The following is a 24,040-nucleotide window of genomic DNA, read 5'->3' on the forward strand; positions in this document are numbered from 1 at the left end:
AGATCGTCTCACTTAGCTTAAAGCGCCTAAGTATTGGCTCATAACAAGGCACCGAAATAATGGTCCAATAGAAGCACCGAAGTAATGGTTTACAAAGACAGAAGCACCAAAGCATTGGAACGAACAAAATAACAATAATGAATATACTAAGGGTCAATAAGCAGAATGATTCTTTGGCGATGTCCCAACATAGAGAGGAGTTGTCAAGTGGCGAAGCGCGGCCGTGGCGAGGCAATGTCACAAATTTTGGAGATGGCGAAGCAAGGTCAACTTCGACGGTCCCTCAAGGTAAAGAAGAGATTGTCTATAGCGGCGACGCACTGCCGTGGCAACGTACGGCCACAACCTGAAGATGACGACATACAGTTTTTTTCGACGATATTCCCGAAATACTGTGGAGAATTATCACCAAGAATATTGAGGACGACGACATATGGTTATCTTCATCGATGACGTTCATGAGGCACTGTGGAGGTTGTCACAAACAACAACAAAAGCAACAGCAAAACGGTTACGCTTAGAGACGTGTGCTCGACAGTGCAAGATACGCGTTTCTTAACTCTTTTATCTGTTTAACTAATGGTTGTTTTACAGGTATCGGCGTTACAAGAATGATTTGGAATTGCAGAACATTTTGAATCATTCTCCGTCCCTATCGATACTTTGACTCTCGTTTTTCGAAACATTCGTTCCTCCAAACTCAGTCAAAGTGGGGGCTTCTGTAAACACCCATTTGTGTCTCCCCAAAACCAAACCCAGTGATGAATGCCTTTCACGTCGAACCATTATCGAATTAGGTGAAAGTGGTTGAAAGTCAAGTGTTGCGGTTTAGTTAAAATTCTCTTCTCTCTGTTTTGAAAATAACTCTATTTATTTGAAAATAGCCAAACTAGTTTAGTTTGGTCCATAATTAAGGTCCAATAATAGTGTAGTTGGATGGGGCTCGAAAAGATCTTTCCAACGATATATTATAAGCCCAATTCTGATGAATATTGAGGAAGTTATGGCCAATATACTAAACTGGGCCCGGTTAATTATTTAAATACGGCCCAATGATCTAGAGGAGGGCCCAATGTTAATTATTATTCCTAAAATTATTAGGATTAATTATAATTTTCTGGAAGTTTCTAGAAGATTCTTTTTAATTCTAATATTATTAGATTTAATAATTAATTATTTTAAAATAGACTTTTATTTTGAGTAAAATATTATTTTATTATCTTAAAAATACGTATTTTATCTTCTGTACGGATTCCGTAGATCAAGTTGATTAAAGATCGGATTCCGCGTGAAGAAAACGCGCTAATACAGGCCTTGTCGCCTCGCGACAGACATTGTCGCGTCGCGACAGAGTCGATTCCTGGCGACAGCGTGTAGTTTTATTCCTTATCAGATTCTATGTTTTTTCGGACTATTTTCATTATAAAAAGGGTCCGAATCCCTGTTTTTAGAATCATCAATTCTCATCAATTCTTCCTTAATTCTCTCTATTCTCTCTCTAAGCAATATATGCTTTCTTTCTCCCTCTCTTTCTAAACTAGCTTTTTACGCACAATATTCCGCATTCACAAGACTTAGAGTCTCTTAGCCAAGTTCGAAGTTGCCTTCGCCCTAGACGTGCAAGGTTTGAGAAATTCTGAGGGTTTTGGTCCAAAACTAGTCTAAACTTTATTTAACTTGATTTCAATTTAATTCTTTAATTATTCTTTATTGATTTTCATTGAAGTTTACTAACTTGTGTATTTTGTTATTAGAAAGAGGTACGAGGCTTCAAAGTAAGTAGATTAGCTTACTTCTTATTTCTTTCACAATGTAGATTGCATGCTTATTATTGTTTATGATTCCTAGTATCATGTTAGGATGCTTTTAATGCTTTCTAGTATCATGTTAGGATGTTATTTTATGCTTTCTAGTATCATGTTTAGGGTGCCTTTACTTATTTCTAATATCATGCTAGGATTTGTTCTTAATCTTGTTAGTATCATGCCTAGGATCTTGCTATTATTATTAAGCTTTATTATACCTTATCATGTTATTATCATTATTTATTGATTTATTATGTTGCTTGATTTATATTTTATTGTTATTGCTTGATCACACCTTTTATGATTGTTAAAGGGAATTTGTACTTGAAATCACGCTTAATAAGATAATTATTAATTTGGTTTAGGCTAATGTGATTTTAATTCAAGTGATCGCCAATAGTAGGTTTATTTGTGCATTAATATTCAACCAACATAGATAAACAGGGTAGGATTAATATGATGTTTGTATGTTATTCGAAAAGCGCACATGAATACGAGCAGAACAAAGTAGAGGCCTATTTTATAGGGCGGGTCCTTTCTTTTGTAGATTGGATTCGTACCCTCATCCCCGAACCCTGTTTGGTTCAAGACCTTATGGAGTAGTTGATGGTCCTTTTGGATTGTCTTTTGGGTTTACAAGTTCCTAAAACTTGTTGGCGACTCTTTTGCTCTGTTTTCTTTCCCTTTGGAACGCCACCGTACTTTAGTGTATGATCACAGTGGGGTTCAAGTTTGGGATCATAATGTTTGAAATATTCCCTAAAAGAGCATTTTCCCGGATTTTTGAGGAGCGACTACGAGCATTGGAAGAACACGACCACTCGTTGAAGCCCAAGACCGGTTAGAAGAAGCAAATCGGTGATTAAGGGCTCCATACTTGAGATTCCGAGGCATTTTGGACCGAGTGTATTCAAGACCCAAAGAGGAAATCCGATTGGGCCAAATGTTCAAGGCCCAATCGACGTCCAAAAATAGCCCAAGAGCCTCGCCCGGGCCATTAAGGGTCGCCCGAAGGCTCGCCGGCCGGGCGGGGCAAGGCAGCACTCCAGAAGAGCTCACCCCCGGAGCACGAGCCCGATCGGGCGCGAGAAGCCTGATCGGGCGGCCCCTAACCCGACCGGGCGCGTGTGTTTGAGGATGTTAATTGTTCTCCGATCAGTTGGTTTTAGCGTAGAACTCCTTGCGTAGTATTAATGTAATTTTATTAATCAAGTTTAGTACACTTCTTTACACACTCTTACTACTTTTCTCTCTCTACTTATATTTTCTCTCTCTAAACTTTTACTTTTCTCTTTTTCCTAAATTCCGTTTGTAATTCCGTCGATTCGGTACGATTTCTATTTTATTAATTTCAGTATTTATATTCTTTCAATTTCCTTATGCCTTGTTTAATTGCTTTGATGTGTTTAGCTTTAATCATGTCTGAGTAGTTCTCTTTCTAGGGTTTATGGGGATCTAATAAATAATATGAAGGGGTAATTTATGGTTGTTGATTGTTAATGCTTAATTAATTTCCTATTAATTGTTTTAATGCTATGCAATTAGATTTGGCCAGGTTTAATTGTATGAGTTTAGCAATATTGGTTCGAGATTCGAGAGATGAGAATTGATGTTTAGGCTTAGTTTCAATAGGCAGATTAATTTATAAATGGTTAGGTCGAGATTCGAGAGATGAGAATTGATGTTTAGGCTTAGTTTCAATAGGCAGATTAATTTATAAATGGTTAGGTCGAGATTCGAGAGATGAGATTTAATGCCGGTAAATTAACTCTGTGATTGTAATACGTAGCGCAAGCCCTTTGTGATCTGATTAATTAATGTATTGATGATTGATTATTATGTGTTACCCTGGAATATTGATTATTAGTGAACCTATGCCCTAGGCTTTTATTATTATTTGATTTCTTCCTGATTATTTCCTCTTGCTCATATTCTTCGTAGCATAGACTTTAAATCACAAAAAATATTGGTTACTTTGATAATTTATATTATAATAATTAATTAAGAGTAGAAAGACTTGTTTCCCTGTGGATTCGACCCTACTTCCCTATCTGCATAAGTTACAGGACTTAGGTAATCACTTTTGATTAGGTTATACGACTTTAGCCTTTCACGGAGCCAATCTCCATTGTTGGACTCTCATTGAGGTCCTAATCGGCCCACACTCTATGCCCTAATTTGAGAAGATCGAGTTGCCATATTTAGGCAACTTGAGTTTCCCTTTTTAGGCTATTTTTCCATGGTGGCTGCTGATGAGTGACATTTATGGCACTCATTTGGTCCCTGTTTTGATGAATTTTATTTCATTTTATTACTCTCTTCTTTAGTTTTCCTTAGTTTTATTCTAATTTCCTTCATTTTATGCTTTTTGTAGTTAGTTTCTCTATTTTATGCATTTTCTAGTTTACTTGTTATTTTTTTCCCTTTTTACTTGTTTTTTATCCTTTGATTGTAGGTTGTGATTGATTGTCCAAGGATTCCCGAGCTTCCTCTCCATAGTTTTCCATTGATTTTCATGCCTAAAGCTTGTGCAAGAAGTCTCAAGTCAAAGGGAGGTCCAAGGGGCATGCTTCAAGGTCTTGTATATGCCTTCCTCATGGCTTATATCCTTCAAGAAATTCAAGGAAGTTCCTGCCTACTTTGTCCTCCATCACCATCATCTAGGATGTGTGCACCGCATGAGCTAGGACGAAGAAGAAGAGAAGGAAACAGCAGCCTTGTGCGGGCACACTCGAGGAGTGTGCGGCCGCACATCTGTCGAGTGCGGCCGCACACCAGGTGCATGCGGGCGCACCTGTCTGGGTGTGCTCCCGTGCGCACCATTCTTTCTCCTCCGAGCGCCCGCACCGACGTGGGTCTATTTTTGGACGACTTTCCCAATTTCCTCTTGGTATTTGATAGTTATTTCTTTCCTTTTATAGGGGGAGAATGATTTTTCATTATAGGGAGATTTAGATTAGATTAGATTTTAGAGAGAGAAAGACACTAGTTCTTAGCATTTTTAGAGAGAGAAAGTGTGGATTTGATGATTGATGATTGAAGATTGCTACATTTGATTTGATTTCTATCAAGTTTGTAAGGATTCTTACTCTTTAATGCAATTTAATGTTTGATTTCATTAGTATTGTTGTTTGATTTAGTTAATTGATAGTTTGATTAATTTTGATTGAATTTGTTGGTTTCAATTTGATTTCAATTGATGAATTTGGGAATGATGATTAGTTTAGCTTTGATTTTGATGTCCTTCATGGATTGTGAGTAGTTTATTTGCTAGGGTAGTGGTGAAGCATGTATTGATGATGAATTGAGATTAATTTGGGTGAAATTGATTGAGTTTATGATGTGATTAAATTGGTTGATTGATTTTGTGCATGTGTGTGCTTGATTAGGCTTGATCACCCTTGTTATTCACACTAGATTGCATTGTGAGTTCACATTGATACGGACCATTGATTTGTGGCTTACATTTACTCGATTGAGATATCTTGTGATGTTTCCTAGCTAGTGTTTGATGTAGTTGACGCTAATTAGACCTGTAGGAGAATAGCTTGACATGATCTTGTGGTTGCAATTTCGGTTTTCCCTCACATTGCTTGACTTGATTGGTTGATTCCCCAAGTTGATTGAACTTCATCGTTGATGCATGTGGATCCATTCCCCTAGTGCCTTAGCATTCAATTAGTAGTAGCTTTTTGCATTGCCTAGCTTAGCTCTAGTTTCTACCATAAACCCCTACTAGATTTCGGGATAGCTTAACTTAGGCATTGTGCATTCGACCTCCATTCCCTTGGGTTCGACCTTGACTTACCACTACACTTAATAGGGGTTTGTTGAGTTACAAATTTTGTTTGATTGGGTGGGGTGGTAGCCCAACGACATACCGTTCTTCATCCCATCAGCTGCTCAGCATATTTGTGAGCTACCATGTTTTCAATTTCATTCAACATTTTGCACAAAATAATTGCAAAAAATAAAAATTTAATAACAATGCTTGAATTTCATTAATAAACGTCAAAATTTGTATATTGCTGGTGGCCGTACGGCTTAATTACATCATTTTGCCATGAAGGCTTAGTTAAACTACTTGGTCATAAAGAATGATGTAAACTTTGGCTGGATAGCTTTAGACAAAATATTTTTTCAGATTGTCAGTATTCCAAGTTCGAGCAATAAGACAGCCATCCAAGGCTTCAAGGCGATAAGTTCCGTCTCGAACCTTTTCATTAGCCCTGCCTACTGCTTCCATTTTCCTTAAAACCAAATCTCCCATCTTCAGCGGACGCTTAGACACTTGGCGATTATATGCCCTTGTCATTCTCAAACGATAAATTTCATGTTTGAGCACCGCATTGCCCCTAGCTTCTGGAAGAAAATCCAGGGCGGTCTTCATGGCCTCCTAATTAGCCGATTCATCATATAACATCACCCAAAGGGTGGGCTCGTACATTTCAATTGGGAGAACTGCCACGGCACCATAGACCAAGAAAAAGGGAGTTTCTCCTGTGGAACTCTTTGATGTTGTTCGTGAGGACCATAACACATTAACCAACTCATCTGCCCATAGGTCGCCTACTTTTTCAAGCTTGCGCTTGATTCCATTGGAGATCAGCTTGTTATAGGCCTCAACCTGGACATTGGCTTGTGGTTGGCCGACCGAGGAAAAACAGTGAGCTTTACCTTGGTCACCCAACCATTCTTTGAGCTGGCACGTTTCGAACTGTGGCCTATTATCGAACACCATAGACTGCGGTACTCCATACCGAGTGATAATATTCTTCCAGATGAAAGTTGACACATTCGTCCACTTAATCCCTCGGACAACTTCGGCCTCAACCCACTTCGTGAAGTAGTCAACAGCTACTAACACATATCGCCTTTGACCAGACGCTGGCGTATACGGGCCTTAGATGTACATGCCCCATTTGGCAAAGGGGAGAGGACTACTTATGGCCGACATACTGTTTGCCGGGCGGTGGATTAGGGTCGCGAACTTCTGGCATTTGTCGCACTTTTTAACCATTTACATGGCATCCGTATTGATACTCCGCCAGTAGTACCCTAGGTGGGTGGCTTTTTCTGCCAGGGGTCGTCCTCCAATATGGGAACCACAATGCCCTTGGTGGAGGTCGTCCAGCACATCATGCCCTCTCTCTGTGGTGATGCATTTCATGTAAGGCTTCACGAATGCTTTTTTGAATAACTCCCCGTTCTTCATCTCGAACCAGGCCGCTCTCTTTTTCATCAGCCAGCTCTCTTTCGGATTGGCCGGGAGTAATCCATCCATCAGGTAAGAGATGATCCCATCCATCCAGGAAGAGCTTCTGCAAATGATATGCACTGGCTCGGCCTCAATACTCCTCTTTTCCAATACTTCCTAAAACACTGATCTGGGGTATCACATGATGTCGAGGATGCTAATTTGGAGAGGGCGTCCGCTTGATGATTGGACGAATGGGGTACTTGCTGTAAGGTAAAGTGCTCTAGGCTCTCGGCCTCTACTTTAACCATCTTCAAATATTTCATCATGGTCGGCTCCCTTGCTTCCATGTCGCCATTTACCTGGCCGATTATTAGATGGGAGTCCAAACTTAGGTCAATTTTGGTAGCTCCTGCCACCTTACACATTCTAAGGCCAGCCAGGAGGGCTTCATACTCGGCCTCGTTATTGGAGGCTTGAAAGTGGAATCTCAGTGCATACTCATACTTGTCTCCTTCTGGAGATAAACAAATGACTCCTGCACCACATCCGGTCGCAGTAGCACTTCCATCAACACAGACTTTCCATATCTAATCCCTGATCGGCTGTAGGTCCAGCCTAGTAATTGATTTGTGGTATTTATACCACTTTTCTATCCTTTTTCTCTTAGGATTTTCCCCTCATTTGCTCTTGTTTGAGCCTTTTTAAGCATTTTTACCTTAGTTTTGTCTTTTTCTTTCCTTTCTCGTGTTTTCTTTCTTTCGTTCCCTTTTTCTTGGCTTTTCTAGCTTTTCCTTTTTGTTTTGTAGGTTTTTGGCCCTTCCGGATGAACCGTTGAACGCTTCGCAAGTTATGGAGTGGAGATATGTTGCTCAAGGATGGAAGTATGGCAAAACAAAGGAGCCGCGGGCGCGGGTACCTGAGCATGGCAAAGTTAGCAACCTTCAGTAGATGTCGCGCCGCGCCTCAAGAGAGGGCTCTCCTCCCTGACCCGCGGGCGCAGCACCAGGAGCCGCGGGCGCGGCTGAGCGAAGGTGGCTCCCCCCCTGTTGCTGTGTCGCGGCCTCTCCTCAGCAGGAGAAGACATCTACCAGGAGCCGCGGGCGCGGGTTGCTGGGTTAAGCAACTCCGTACCCACGATGTAGAGGGCGCGGCTGCAAGCTAGAAGGCTCTCTGAGACATTTTATTTCCGTCTTTTGTGCTTCATATATAGAGCCTCCTATTCAAGTTTGTATTATCATCTATCATTATCTTAGAAATTATTAAACCTAATCTTAGAGAGAGAAAGTGTAGTATTACTCAAGTTATCTCCTTGTTTGCAACTTTGGTTCAAGTTTCATTTCAATCTATCAAGAAACTTTGCAAGATTTAATCTTTCTATTATTGCCTCCTTAGTAATCTTTAATCCTTTCTCTTAGCTTTGTTTATTTGCACTCTAGTTGTTTATTTCTATCTATTTTGTGGATCAATATATTTTGGTATTTTCATTGTTTTTGATCATGTTTGCTTTCATGTTTCTTGTGTTTTCATTTAGTTTTCTCATCATGTCTAATCCCCCTTTTTTAGGCTAATCTCTTAGCTAGGGGAAGGGGGTGTAAAATATGTATTGAATGATGGATGAATGATGATAGTGGATTGACTACATGCCTTAAATTGATGAAAGATATGATTTTTATTGGCTTGAGATTATTGTAGCACTTTATTTGATTGCCTTCTAGTTTAAATGCATGAAAATGATTTGAACTAGACTTAGATCACCTTTATTTTAATGATTGCATGAGAATGAGTTGTCAAAATGGAGTTCCATGTATTGTGCCCCTTTATTCTCTTGGCTACCTTGTGCCTAATAGGATGCATGATGATGATCCTAATTAGCTTAGACTACTTTCATTGGTTTGCCTAAACTATTGCATGAAAATGAATTGTTTAGGTTAAATTTTATATTCTTTGGCATGTTACTCATGATACTTATCATTGTTTTCCTTCTTTCTAATCATGTTTGAAACCCCCTAATCCCTAGCGTTGTTATACCTTGATTTAATCACCGTTTTACTTGTTTATTTATAGTTCTAGTGTCTACATTCCAAATTCCAACAAAATATACCCCTTTCTTACTCTTACATGGTGATTTTGATATTAGATGAGAAAGCTTCCTCAGTGGATCGACCCTTGCTTGCCACTAACTAGTTTAGTGTGAGGTCTAGGTTTTATAAATAGTTAATTTGATTAGGGTTAATAGTTTAATGACCTATCCTAGCCCGACCAAATTTTGGCGCCGTTGCTGGGGAAGCGGCTTGTTTGGTGTCTATTTTTGCTTTTGTTAGAGTAATTTAAATTGGTTTCCTTTTTGTTTTTGTTTTGTTTATTTTATCATACTTGTCATTGCTAATTGTTTGCTTAGCTTTGGTGAATGCTTAGAAGATATCAAGGACCACCCACACATCATATCGACCAAGAAATCAACCGAACTCTAAGACAAATTCGTAGACTTTTTCAAGAAGAAGGAAGAGGACTTGGTGCTATAATTGATAGTGGGAGTGATTCTTACTCTTCTAGTTCGCAAAGTGAATCAATGGCGGGACAAGAGGATGATGTTTTATTTCGTGACTTCGGAAATCCGGAGGATTATGAGCTCACGGGAGGGATTTTGTTACCCGTCACGGAGACTAACATCACAATTCATCCCCAATATACAAGAATTGTTCAATCGGAGCAATTTTCGGGTTCTACAAGTGAAGACCCCATAGAGCACCTTGATAGATTCCTTGAGCTATGTGCCATGATTCAAACCAACCAAGTTTCTCAAGAATACATCCGGATGCATCTATTTCGACAATCTCTTTCGGGTAGAGCAAAGAAGTGATTGAAGCAAGTGAAGCCTAACTCACTCACATCTTGGAGGGAGGTAGTTAAGGCATTCTTGAAGAGGTTCATTTCCGAGGAAAAGACTGCCGAGATGAGAAGGAAGATTGCATCATTTTAACAAGAAGCGGATGAGAGCCTTAATTAAGCTTGGGAGAGGTTCAAAGAGTTGGTGCAAGCGTGTCCTCACCATGAATACAATCAAAGTTTGCTCATGAGGTTTTTCTACGATGGATTGGAGCCCATGTCTAGAGCTAACTTGGATGCGGGGCGGGTGGACAATTGATTAAGATCCCTCAAAATCAAGTGGAAGCAACAATCGAGGAGGTAGCAAAGAACTACTCTTGGGGAGGTAGAAGAAGGAGTGCACCGAAGAAGGGTGGGATGTATGAATTGAAGAAGGTCGATCAATTGCAACATCAAATTGAGCAACTCACAAAAGGGCTCTCAAAGTTGAACACAAGTGTAAATGCAAGCTCAAGTGGTGGAGCAAGCTCTTCTCAAGTGAACTCTTTCTCTTGTCAAAATTGTGGAGGAACCAACCATGATACATCTTATTGTGGAGGTTTGAGCCCCGAACATGTAGCGGCATACAACACAAGGTAAGATGGTTTTAGAGGAGGCGGTGGTGGAGTAGCTTGGAGACAACCACAACCCGGGTTTGCATCTCAACCTCAACAATGGGGCCAACAAGCTCGACCCTCTTACAATTCCAACCCCCAATACCAAAATCCACCTCCATCTCAAAACCAAAACCCAAGAGGAAGCTACCCAAGGAACAACCAAAACCAATACAATAACCAACACCAATACAACAATCAAACCCAAGTGCCCCAAAGAAATCAAGAACAAGCACCTCAAGCAGAGTCAACACCCACTCAACTCCTTCAAGCTATGCATTCACAAATGCAAACTTTTGGGCAACAAATGCAAGAAATAAGAGCTCACAACAAGATGGTTGATTCACAACTAGCTCAATTGGCCGAGAGAACTCCATTCAAATCACCATCAACTCTACCCGGACAACCACAGCCTAACCCTTCTCATAACCAAAAACCCGATACTTGCAAGGCAATCACTTTGAGGTCAGGAGCTTCCTATGATGGTCCAAATGAGGGGGGTAGTGAGGGAAAGAAGGGAGGAGAAGAGAGTGTGAATGAAGATAATAGAGGTGAGGAAGAAAAGGTTGATGAGGTAGAAGGAAGTTCGGAGAAGAAGAAGATCAACAACGAGAAGACAACTTCAATTCCTTGTGAGACTAGGAACCTTGATGGACCGGTTCCTTTTCCAAGTAAGCTTGCGGAGAGGAAGTTGAATGACAAGTTTGCAAAGTTTCTAAGTGCAAGAACTTGTACATCAATCTCCCTTTTCTTGAAGTAGTGACACAAATGCCATCTTACTCCAAATTTCTCAAGGACATCCTCACCAACAAAAGGAAGCTCAATGATGAGCTTATCACCCTTCCACACAAGTGAGTGCTCTTGTTCAACATAAAACGCCCAAGAAGGAGAAAGACCCGGGGAGTTTCACTTTGCCGGTAAAAATTGGAAATATGGAAGGCAGGGGTGCATTGGCCGATCTTGGAGCGAGTGTTAGTCTAATCCCCTTATCCATTGCTCAAAAACTCAATATTGAGATGATCCTTACAAGGAAGACCATTCAACTAGCCGACTGCTCGGTGAAGTTGCCTTGTGGAGAACTTGAGGATGTTCCAATTCAAGTGGGACACATCTATGTGCCTTGTGACTTTGTAGTGATGGACATGGAGGAAGATGTGGACACACCCTTGATCTTGGGTCGGGAAGCTCTTAAGACTTTGGGGGCGGTCATCAATTGCAAAAACAACACCATCACATGTGAAGTGGCCGATGAGAAGATAGTCTTTGAGTTCTCAAAGTTGCTAAATACCCCCATGGTTGAAAAGTGCTATAGAGTTGATGTTGTGAATGAGGAGTTAGACCGTTTGGGAAGGGTCATGATGAAGCCTCAAGATCCAATAGTGGAAGCTCTCACATTCAAAGAGGAGTTCCACTCTCAAGCCAAATAATTTGTCATGGCAATGGAGGAATCCTCAAAGGAGGAAGTTGATCAACAAAGCAAGATTGAGCTTGAAGCAATGGAGGAAAAATCGGAGGAGAGTTTCAAGCCTCCTCCCAAGGTAGAAGTCAAGCCCCTCCTTCCTTCTTTGAAATATGCTTATCTTGATGAACTTAATTGTCAATGCTTAATTGTCAATAATAGGAAAAATACCCTATTATTGTCAATGCTACCCTTGATGAACTTAATTTGAAAAAATTGCTTTATGTTTTGAGAAAATACAAAGATGTGATAGGGTATAGCATTGATGATATCAAGGGCATTAGTCCTTCCCTATGCATGCATCGTATTCATCTTGAGGATGATCATTCCACCTCCATTGAACCTCAAAGGAGGTTGAACCCCAACTTCAAGAGGTTGTCAAGAAAGAAATTTTGAAACTACGTGAGGCGGGCATCATCTATGCTATCTCCGATAGCAAGTGGGTGAGCCCAGTTCATGTATTCCCAAAAAGGGTGGAATGACCATTGTCAAGGATGAAATGGGAGAGGAAATCTCCACCCGGACAGTGACCGGGTGGAGAATGTGTATTGATTATAGAAGATTGAACAAGAACACCAAGAAATATCATTTTCTTCTCCCTTTCATGGACCAAATGCTTGAAAGGCTTTCTCACCACGCTTTCTTTTGTTTCTTGGATGAATACTCCGGATTTTTCCAAATCCCTATCCATCCAAGCGATCAAGAGAAAAACTTTCACATGTCCATATGGAACATTTGCATACCGAAGAATGTCATTCGGATTATGCAATGCTCCCTCTACTTTTCAAAGATGCATGACTTCCATTTTCTCTGAAATGCTTGAAAAGAAATTGAGGTTTTCATGGATGATTTTAGTGTTGGTGGCTCGTCTTTTGACACTTGTCTTTTTAACCTTGAAAAAGTTTTGCAAAGGTGTCAAGAGACGAGTTTGGTTTTGAATTGGGAAAAATGTCATTTTATGGTCAAGGAGGGCATTGTCCTCGGCCATGAAGTTTCAAAAAATGGCATAGAGGTTGATCCGGCCAAAGTTTCGGTGATTGAGAGGTTGCCCCCTCCTACTTCCATCACGGGAGTACGAGCTTTTCTTGGGCATGCCGGTTTCTACCGGAGGTTTATAAAAGATTTCTCCTCAATCGCCAAACATTTGACCGAATTACTTAAGAAAGATGTTGTTTTTAGCTTTGATGAGGCTTGCCTTGAGGCATTTCGTAAGCTCAAGGAAGCTCTCATCTCTTCTTGACGGGACAAGGAACGGTAGGTCGTTGGGCTACCTCCCCACCCAATCAAACAATATTTATAACTCAACAAACCCCTATGGAAGTGTAGTGGTAAGTCGAGGTCGAACCCAAAAGAATGGAAATTGAATGTATATTGCCTAGTATCAAGCTACTCCGAAGTCAAGTGAGGGGTTTATGGTAGGAACTAAGACGAAGCTAAACAATGCAATGAACTTGTATAAAATCAATATAAAAGACACTAGGGGAATGGATCCACATGTAATTGCAATGGAGAATGGTAGTTTGGGAGGTCAAACCAACTAAGTCAAGTGATATGAAGGAAGATCAAACATGTATCCAAAAGAGCATACCAAGATATTTCTCCTAGAGGTCTAATTAGCGCCAACTACGCTAAACACTAACTAGGAAACGTCACAAGATACCTCAATCGAGAAATTGCAAGTTACTAATCAATGGTCCGTATCATAGCAAGCTTACAATGCAATCTAGTGCAACAATTAAAGATGGCCAAGCTTCAATCAATTACACACATGCACATGAATTATCAACCAAATTTAATCATATCATCAACTCCATTAATTATCCCCAAACTACTCTAATCCATCACTCAAACATGCTTCACCATTTCCCTAGCTAGAAAACTACTCACTAGCCATGGAAATTAAGATCAAAACTACACTAATCATCAATTTCATCATCAACATATTTGAAATCAAAGATCAAATCAACAATCAATCAAACTTCAATCAAACATCAAACAAACTTCAATCAATCAACAATAATATGGAAAACAAATGAAATCAACTAAAAACAAACTTATATTGAAGTCAAAGATGAAGATCCTTACAAACTTTGATCAAAAGATCAATTACAATGGAGAATTCTAGAACAATCAACCAAAAACCATGAGTTTCTCTCTCTTCAATCCTTGAGTTTCTCTCTCTAAAATTCTAATCAAAACTAAGATCTAATTTGCTTAATGAATTCTTAGCCAAAAATAGAAGGAAATAACTATATATACAAAGGAGAGGTCGGTATTGACGCCCAAAAATAGACCCACGCCGGTGTGGTCGCACGTAGGAGAGAGAGTGGCGCGCACGGGAAACACACCCAGAAAGGTGCGCCCACACGCACCAGATGTGCGGCCGCACACTCCCCGAGTGCGCCCGCACCAAACTGGGTAGAGCTCCTCTCTTCTCTTCGTCCTAGCTCATGTGGTGCACACATCCTAGATGATGGTGATGGAGGACAAGGTAGTCAGCAACTTCCTTGGAATTCTTGAAGAACATAAGCCATGAAAAGAGCATAACCAAGGTCTTGAAACTTGCTCTTCGGATCCCCCTTTGACTTGAAACTCTTTTCACAAGCATAAGGCATGAAAAGCAATGAAAAACCATAGAGAGGAGGCTCGGGAATTCTTGGACAATCAATCACAACCTACAAACAAAGGAGAAAAAGCAAATAAAAGGGAAAAATAACAAGTAAACTAGAAAATGCACAAAATAGAGGAACTAACTAGGAAAAGCATAAAATGAAGAAAATAAGAATAAAACTAAGGAAAACTAAAGAAAAGAGTAATAAAATGAAATGAAATTCATCCAAAAAGAGATCAAATGAGTGCCATAAATGTCACTCATCAAATTCCCCCAAGCTATACTTTTGCTCGTCCTCGAGCAAAACAAAGCAAGAAAGATCAAGGATGAAAAATTTATTGAAAAGGAAAAAGAAAAACTCAAGATAAGAATATACACTAAGACTCACTGTCGTAGGAATCACGGTTGCTTTTAGCTACAACAAGCCCTTTAAACCCCAAAGTCGCCTATGAGGACGAGTGAGGTCTCGTAAGGGTATCTTAAGAGTTTGACCCATAACTCTCCACCAAACATCATTGAGGCAAACCATGAAAATAAAAGAAAAGAAAATGAAAACAAACCTTTGCGAAATGAACTCACATAAAGACTATAATGCAAATGAATGAAAATCTTTCTCAAGTAGTTAAGGTATGCATTTTTCAAGATATCTAAGGTTGATTGAAACATAGGGTATGCTAGGCATTAGGAACTAGATATCACAATCCACGTTCATCCCAAACAATCTTACCGCGTTCTCCCCACTAGTCTCAAATCTCCCCTTAGTGAGTATCCCAATGATTCCTCGAAGGAACCGGAAAAAGAATTTTATTTAGGCTACTCAACAATCTCGACTATGCATCCCCTTTCCTTAGGCAATGACCCAAGATGCCCTCCCCCGAATAGTGACTCAACTATCTAAGTCGAAAGGTCTTTCCCCAAGGTTGTAACGTAAGGCATAAAGGGTGAAGGTTGGCTAAAATTTAAATTTGGTGATTTTCCTAAAAAGTGAAGCAAAAGGGTGATCAATCCTTAACACCACAATCAAGAAATTACCAAACAAAAACAACACCCCCAAGCTTACTTGAAGCTATACTCACAAAGAAATATATACAAATAGCGAACACGCTTCTCCCCCAAGCTAAAATGAAGCATTGTCCTCAATGCTTAGAAGGAGAAAAGAATACATCAAAAGATTTTTGAATTTTTCACTTTTTCAATTTTTTTTGTTTTTTCTTTTTATTTGAATTTGCAATGTCCTTGCCTTTTACTTAATTCGGACGGCTTTTTCTATTATGCAACTTATTAGTCCATGCCTTTTATGAAGTAGGACGGCTTTTTCTCAAACATTTGCCATTATTCACAAAGAAAATGATATCACAAACTTGCATTCATAAAAACCAAAACTCCAACTCATCTACCACAAACTCCATCACAAATGATCATTTTGCTTCACAAAAATCAAGAATAGAAAGAAAATGAAACAAAAGGTCAAAGAACTAAGTATGTGGCTTGAAAAGAAGGTATAAGGCTCAAATGGTTGCAAGAAGGCAAATGTAAACACAAAAATAAAGAAAATAACAAAATATAACAAAAATGAAAAATACCACCCCGAAAAATGTGCCTTTGTACTTCCTAGATAGTTCGGTCTTGGGTTTAAGAGTCATACATCAAGCTTTATTAGATTAGGTTTGCATAGTCAAGGATCCACGCCGCTCATACAAAGAATGTTGAAGGCTAGAAAAACAAGTTACCTCACAAGGATGTAGCAAAAACTCACCAATGTTGTCAAATTGACTATAGGCAGCAACTACCAAGCATGCCACAAACAAGTAGAATCCGGCTTCATGATCCTCCTAGTTCAAACCAACTACTCTAGCATACACCTATCCTAGAGTCAACCAAACATAGTCTCAAACCGTGCATACCTTTACAACCTAGAAAGAAAATCATGCAAAAGACAAAGTCCAATGTACAAAGTTCATTTCAAAAGAAAAATGAAAAATAAGGCCTCAAAATCATACCACAAATAAAAAGAAAAATAAAAGAAAATAAATGAAAAGAAATGGACACATAGAAAAGGAAAATAGGAGAAATAATATGAAATGGACTAGAAAACAAGTTAAACACATAAGAATCCCAATCGACAAACAAGTGATCGATCGACATCATCGTCATCGATCCCAAACACACTACGTGTTAACAAGCATCCATCCTCGAACCATTCAACTTCCCCTAAACTAATCCTATTCTATGCAACCAAGGAAAATAAAGAGAAAAATAAGAAAGATCTCACCGGGCTCCAAGCTTAGCAAAAATTAACGAAGCAAGTAGAAACAACCTTGTTGCATTTCATATCCAAAAGCTTCTTCAAGAAACCAAGTGAGAAAAATAAATATAAAAGAAACTATAAACAAAGAAAATGGTTAGTAACTTCAAAACAAAGAAAAGAAAACAACAAATAAAAGGAAACTAAACTAAGCAAAAAGTATATACAACTAAAGGAAATAAAAGCTAAACTAATCAAAGAATAAAAAGAATAAAAGAAAGGAGACTAAGAAAGCAACTAAACTAACTAAAGGACTAAACTAAACTACAAGATTTGGATTCAAGGGATTTGGATCAAAGGGTTTTGGATTAAAGGGATTTGGATATTAGGGATCAACCACAACAACAACATTTCAAGCAAAGCATCAACACAAACAACAAGTATCCAAACAAATCGGGCAAGCATACTAGCTACAAGGAAAGTAGCCTAGAGATCAAGAAAAAGAGGAAATCAAACAAGAGGAATAAAAATAAACATGCAAACAACTAAAGTATGTACACAACAACAAATATTGGTCACCGAGCATAACATTAGTTCCCCCAAGCTAGATAAAAATACATCTCAACATCCCAATCAATACAAAACAAGCATCAAAAATATAAGGGATGGAGGCAAAAAGCACAAAAAGCATAAGGGAACTAATGACTACTACCATCACCACCACCACTACCACTACCGCTAGGCCCGGCTCCATTGGGGTCAATGTTGCGCTCGGGGTCATCGAAGGGATGAGGGTAAGGCTCCCATCCTCCGATATAACCCTCGGGCCACCCATAATGCCCCTTGAAAAGATCTTGTTGCCAAGGAGCAAGAGGGGTGAAGTTATCAGGCAAGGTAAGTTCGTAGGGGTGGTTATCATGGACATGGGGATAGTTAGGATCACCCCTATAGTCGCTTCCACCCGGAGCCTTGTAATCATAGTTACCGTGCTCATCCGGGTAGTAGTGACGCTTGGTATCGGGGCCGGAAGGACCCGACCAATATGGATGCCCATACGAAGGTAGAGGACCTTGTTGGGGCGGGAAGTACGGATAGTTAACCGGGGGAACAATGTTCCCGCGGTCAACTTCCGCATCATAGATTTGTTGTTGTTGTGCAAACATACCTTGTTGCATTTCTTGGATACCTCTCAATTGTTCGTAGATAGCCCCAAAATCTTGATCATACATGCCGTCCAAATGGATTTTCAATCCACTCATTTGCTCACTAAGAGCCCTCAAATCGGCATTTTCATAAGCATGTTGCCCTTCTTGTTGTTGTTCTTGAGGAACTTGTTGTTGTGGAATTTGTTGTTGTTGTTGTTGTTGTTGTTGTTGCTCTTCATCATCATCTTCATCATCCTCATCGGAGTCGAAGTTGGGACGCCGAAAAGACCTAGGGACATGCTACACATTGTTGGCGATCCGGGCCAATGAAGTCAATCCGGGGTTAGGCAAAAAGCACCAATGCTCATTGTTCCTTAACCACTCATATCTCCCATCCCTGTAGTTCTTGGAGATGAATTAAATTTGACCCAATTGCCTCAAGTTGAGGTATAGGGAGGTGTTGTCTCCAATCTCCTTGTAAAAGGGAAGATATGCATCAAGGCGAAGGCGAGTCAAGAGCCTAGTCACCATGCCCCCGCATGGAATCTCTCCCGTACTCCGGCCACGAAGATCAACACAATATAGGGCAAAAATGTACCCCAAGTTCAAACGGCCCACATACTCCAGGCGAGTAGACAACCAAAGCACTTTGAGCTCAAGCTTGCTCATCTTCCCCAACTCTTGCTTGGGGAACACCACATAGCCCAAAAGGCGGTGCACAACCCTTAGGCAAGGTTGGTACACCGAAGAGATCTTGGCCTTGTTGGTGATGAATTCATTCCCACCCGAGATGTCTTCCCACCAAGAGTTATGGTCGTACTCCGGGAAGATGTAGTGTTCAACGTTCAAGATATCCCCATGGGGATCAAAGTCCAAAGCCGCGTTAAACTCTTCCAAAGAATGATCGAAGTAATGGTTGAATATTTGGAAGCGCACCCTATATTGCCCTCCTAAGGGCACAAGCTCCAAGGTAGCCAAAAACTCCAACGTTGGCTCCTTGTAGGTGCGATAGGCATTGTTGATGAAAGACCCCATTCGAAGGTTCAAGAGCAAGGACCGCACATCATCATCTATCCCCAATTTAACCATATCACGCTGGAGATAGTGGCGGGTTTGTTTGAGGGTTCTTTCTTCCTTCAATTGTTGGTAGAAGGTTTTTTGTTCGTTTGTGAAGTTTTTCTTTTTGGGAAGAGAGGTGGGTGGTCGTGTTTGAGAGGAGGGGTTTGATGTACTTGGCCTAGAAGAAGTGCTAGGCCTTGAAGAAGTACTTGGGCGAGGTTCCTCGATGATAACATCGGTCTTTCTCTTTTTGGTGAGTTTCTTTAGGTATTTAGACATGTTTGAGGTTTTGAGAAAGGTCACCAACAATAATCAAAGAGCAATACCAATGAACCAAGAACACCACACCCAAAATCACAACTTACTACCAAATTCACCAATTCTCAACTTCACACTTCCTTCCACCAAAATCAATTCCAATCCAATCAAAAACACCAATAATCCAAGAAAAACTCCTTTCAAACAATCCAAGATCAACCAAAAACCAATACCAACAATCGACACTTTCTACCCAATTTCCACAAATCCAACTCACAAATTATCAACCAAAGATGATGAAAATTGCTACAAAACCAACAAACAACACAATATTATGCAAAATCAATCAACAAACATCACAAAATCACATCCAATATCAAGATCAAGCATCAAAAATCACAAAACCCATACTACACTATTCATGCTCATACAAAATTTGAATCTTAGCAAAATTATGATATAATTGACAAAATTAAAGCAAGGATAAGTGATTATACCATACAAGATTCAAGATTAACCAATTTTGATCCACCAATTTCAATCCCAAACAAAAGCCCCAATTTTCGTCCACCAATTGTAGGAGAGAGAATGAGTGAAATTTGGGTCAAAATGTGAGGAATTTTATGTGTAGGAAGGTTTGTGAGTGAAATTTGATGAAAATAGAGTGATTTTTGTGAGGAATTGAAGGATTTTTTAGGGTGAATGGTGAGTGAGGGGTGCGCACAAGTGAGGGTTTTGAGGGAGGATATGCGTGAAGAACAAGAGGGGAAATAAGGAAATGAGAACAAGAAGGAGGAGGAAGAAGGATAAAGGAGTCACGGCCCAGCAGGTGCGGCCGCACCTATCAGGTGTGCGCCCGCACCTGATGGGTGTGCGGCCGCACACTTTGCTTCCCCTTCTTTTCTTTCTTTTTCTCTTTTCTTTGATACTTACTGCCTATTTGGGTGTGCACATGAATCATGATGGTGATGAGGAACACCATAGGCAGTAACTAAAATCATTTTCAAAGAGCTCAAAGTTAAAGATTCATGTGCTCACCACAAAAATGTACTAAGTATCAATTTCCTCCAACCTTTAAAACATGAATTTCCTATCTTACCTCTTTAAAATTCTTACCCCTTTTACCTCAAATTTCGATTGGAATTGAACAAAATATGATATGTGCTACGAACACCTTCCATTCACCATGAATTCTTGAAGAAATCCAATCCCACAAAACTCATCCTAAAAATCCAAACAAGTAGAAAAGTGAAAGAAAAGAAAAGGTAATAAAAGAAACAAAAACAAGAAAACTCAAAAATCAAAAGGAAAAGTTAGAATCTCTGGGTTGCCTCCCGGGAAATGCTTGCTTAAGGTCCTAAGCTCGACCCTTCCTCCAAATCATGGAGGGTCAAAGAACACCACCTTCTTCAAGGTAGTTGAAAGAGCAAAATCTTCTTCAATCTTAAGCAACTTCTCATTGTTGCTTGATGAAAACTCCACAAAATTCTTCTCAAATTCACTTTTCTCTTTTCTCAACCTCTTTCTTTTTCTCAATTTCTTTGAATCAGGAGCCTTTTTCTTCGGCTTTTTGTTCAATGAAGATGGAACTTCATCATCCACAACCATGGAAGCTTTCTCTTCATCTTGAGAATTAAGCTCAAACCAACTTGGAATCTCAACTTCTTCCTCATCCTTTAGCTTGGGAATCACAATTTCTTCTTCACTAACCTTCATGCTATCAAAACTTGCAAAAACATCATCAAAATTCTCAAGAGCATTGTTAGTAGAAGAATCAACCATGCATACATTATCAATAGAACGAGAAAGACTAGCACATGCTATATCTTGCACAAAAGATAGAGACTCATGCATTGTTTGAACTTAAAACTCTCATCTAGCTTACCACATCTCAAAGTAATGCGGCCTCCTTTCACATCTATCAAAGCTCCCGAGGTAGCTAAGAAAGGTCTCCCTAGAATGATTGGAATATGCTCATCTTCCTCAATCTCCAAAACCACAAAATCTACGGGAAAAACAAACTCTCCAATCTTAAGAGGGACATCATCAACTCTCCCCTTAGGAAGCTTAATAGAGCGATCGGCCAATTGAAGGGTTATATTAGATGGTTGAAGCTCACCTAGATCAAGTCTTTTGAAAACCGAATAAGGCATCATACTCACACTAGCCCCTAGATCACATAAAGCATTCTCAAACATCATTTTCTTGATCTTGCAAGGAATTGAAAAGTTTCCCGGATCCTCCATTTTCTCTGGAAGCTCACCATGGACAAGAGCACTAAAACATTTCCCTCCTTCCACCAAATTGCCCTCATTACAATCTTCCTTCTCCTCTAGTATCTCCCTAAGAAACTTAGAGTACTTGGGCATTTCGGGTTTTGGCTCGGTAGAGGGTGTGGAAACATGAACTTCCTTAAGAACTTCAAGGAACTTCCCAAATTGCTCATCCATTTTAAATCTTAGGAATTTTTGGGGGTATAGTAGATCGGGAAATCTCTCTTCCTCACACATCTTTTCAACAACACTTTTTTCTTTTTCCTCATCCTCACAATAGACTTCCTTGGACTCAACCCTCTCAACTTCATTCTCCAAAGCACTCCTCTCATCTTCTCCTTCCATTGAACAAGAAACTCCCTCACTAAGGTCACTCCCACAACTAGTGGTAATAGAATACACGGGTTTCTTTGGTTCAACACCTTGGGAAGGTAAAGAAGAAGGACTAGCATAATCTTTGAGAGTATTTGCTAGTTGGGTTATTTGAGTCTCAAGCATCTTATTATGAGTCATCATTTCATTGAACTTCTTATCACTAACCGCCATGTAGGTGTTAATGATCTTGGTTTGATTATCAATCAATTCTTCCAAATTAGTCCTAGGAGAAAAAGGTTGTGAATAGGAATTTTCACCTTAAGTCTTTGGAACAAATCCGAGTGAGGGACCTCTTTAAGCATTGTTTTGAAAATTGCCCCTTCCTTGATTGTTCCAAGTACCCCTATTTTGATTTTGACCATAACCTTGATTATGGTTACCACCACCTTGATTATGGTTACCATTACCTTGGTTATGATTTCCAGAACTTTGGTTTTGATTACCATAGCCTTGGTTTTGATTACCATAATTTTGGCTTTGATTTTGGCCACTATAACCTTGGTTATTATGGTTACCACGAGAACCTTGATTCCCTTGGTTCCTATAACCACCACCATGATTATAGTTGTCAAAATTGCCTTGGTTTTGGTAATTCCTATTCCATTGGCCTCTTTGATTATCAAACCTTTGAACATTGTTGTTTGACACAAAATTCACATGCTCACACTCATTGTTATCAAACTCATAAACACATTCATTATTCCAATTGCTAGAGTCATGATCATATGATCCACATGCATCACAAAACAAACAACCCATAGGCATATTATGTGAAGTGGGAAGAGTTTGAGAGTTAGAAGAAGTACCTCTCCCCTTAAATTGGGAGGGAAGATTTGAAGCTTGAGAAGAGGAAGAAACACTCTCCAACTTGGCTTTGATTGCGGTCACCTCCTTTCCCAAGTTTGTCATTTGAGAGGAAAGATTGTTGATGGCATTGAGATGGTCATACAACGAAGATTGCTTGCTTGAAGAATCTCTTTCTCCATCTTTCCAATCTCTATAGTAGGTCACCACATCCTCAATAATGTCCACAACTTCTTCTTCGGTCTTGTTCATGATAGGACCACCGGCCCCTCCATCAAGGCATGACTTGCCTTAAGGACTCAAACCACCATAGAAGATTTGGATCACTTGGTATGCTGGAATTCCGTGGTGAGGACACTCTCTTTGATACTCCTTGAATTTTTCCCATGCTTCATAGAGACTCTCATTTGGTTTTTGCTTGAACCCTTGAATTAAAGCCCTTGCCTCCGCCGTTTTCTTTTGAGGGTAGAAACGGGACAAGAAAGCTTTAGTGACATCATCCCATGTTCTCAATGAATTGGGCTTCACCTCTTTGTCTAGCCATTCCAAAGATCTTCCTATGAGAGAGAAAGGGAACAACTTAAGGCGGATAAACTCTTGAGACACTCCATTAACCTTGATTGTGTTGTAATATTTTTCAAACTCCTTAAGATGGTTCAATGGGCTCTCATTCTTAGCCCCACTATATTGTCTCCTCTCAATTAGGGTGATCATTGCCGGCCGAATTTCAAAGTCGTTTGCCGGTGTTGTAGGTGGAACTATGCCGCTCTCAAACCTATATGCACCGGGCACTCCCAATTCCTTCGAGGCAACTCTCGGATTCTCTCCCATGACTTGCTCTTGTTCAATCTCTTCTTCGCTGGAAGAACTATAATCCAATGACTTGTTTTCTACTCTCCACCTTGAGAGAGTTCTTTCAATCTCCGGATCAAAGGGAACAATTGAACGATCTCGGGACCTATGCACGGCTACAAGTGTAGCCTCAAGTGTAAAATCTTTTTGTATTTTGCAAATAAAGTGGAATAGACTCAACAACAATATGCACTCAAAGCACCATTCCCCGGCGATGGCGCCATTTTGACGGGACAAGGAACGGTAGGTCGTTGGGCTACATCCCCACCCAATCAAACAATATTTATAACTCAACAAACCCCTATGGAAGTGTAGTGGTAAGTCGAGGTCGAACCCAAAAGAATGGAAATTGAATGTATATTGCCTAGTGTCAAGCTACTCCGAAGTCAAGTGAGGGGTTTATGGTAGGAACTAAGACGAAGCTAAACAAAGCAATGAACTTGTATAAAATCAATATAAAAGACACTAGGGGAAT

At 39.9% G+C, this 24,040-nt stretch overlaps 2 non-coding genes across 2 annotated transcripts; one reads left to right on the plus strand and one right to left on the minus strand.

The window, feature by feature from the left end:
- Window positions 1-9,956: 9,956 nt before the first annotated feature.
- Window positions 9,957-10,061, minus strand: LOC145609765 (small nucleolar RNA R71). Its single transcript, XR_014106066.1, has one exon. It is a non-coding gene; the product is annotated as a small nucleolar RNA R71 (small nucleolar RNA).
- A 12,992-nt stretch (window positions 10,062-23,053) lies between these two features.
- LOC145609809 (small nucleolar RNA R71) lies at window positions 23,054-23,159 on the plus strand. Its single transcript, XR_014106099.1, has one exon. It is a non-coding gene; the product is annotated as a small nucleolar RNA R71 (small nucleolar RNA).
- The last annotated feature ends 881 nt before the right edge of the window (window positions 23,160-24,040 follow it).

This window comes from Chenopodium album, chromosome 23 (genome assembly GCF_948465745.1).
Source record: "Chenopodium album chromosome 23, dcCheAlbu1.1, whole genome shotgun sequence".
NCBI classification, from domain to species: domain Eukaryota; kingdom Viridiplantae; phylum Streptophyta; class Magnoliopsida; order Caryophyllales; family Amaranthaceae; genus Chenopodium; species Chenopodium album.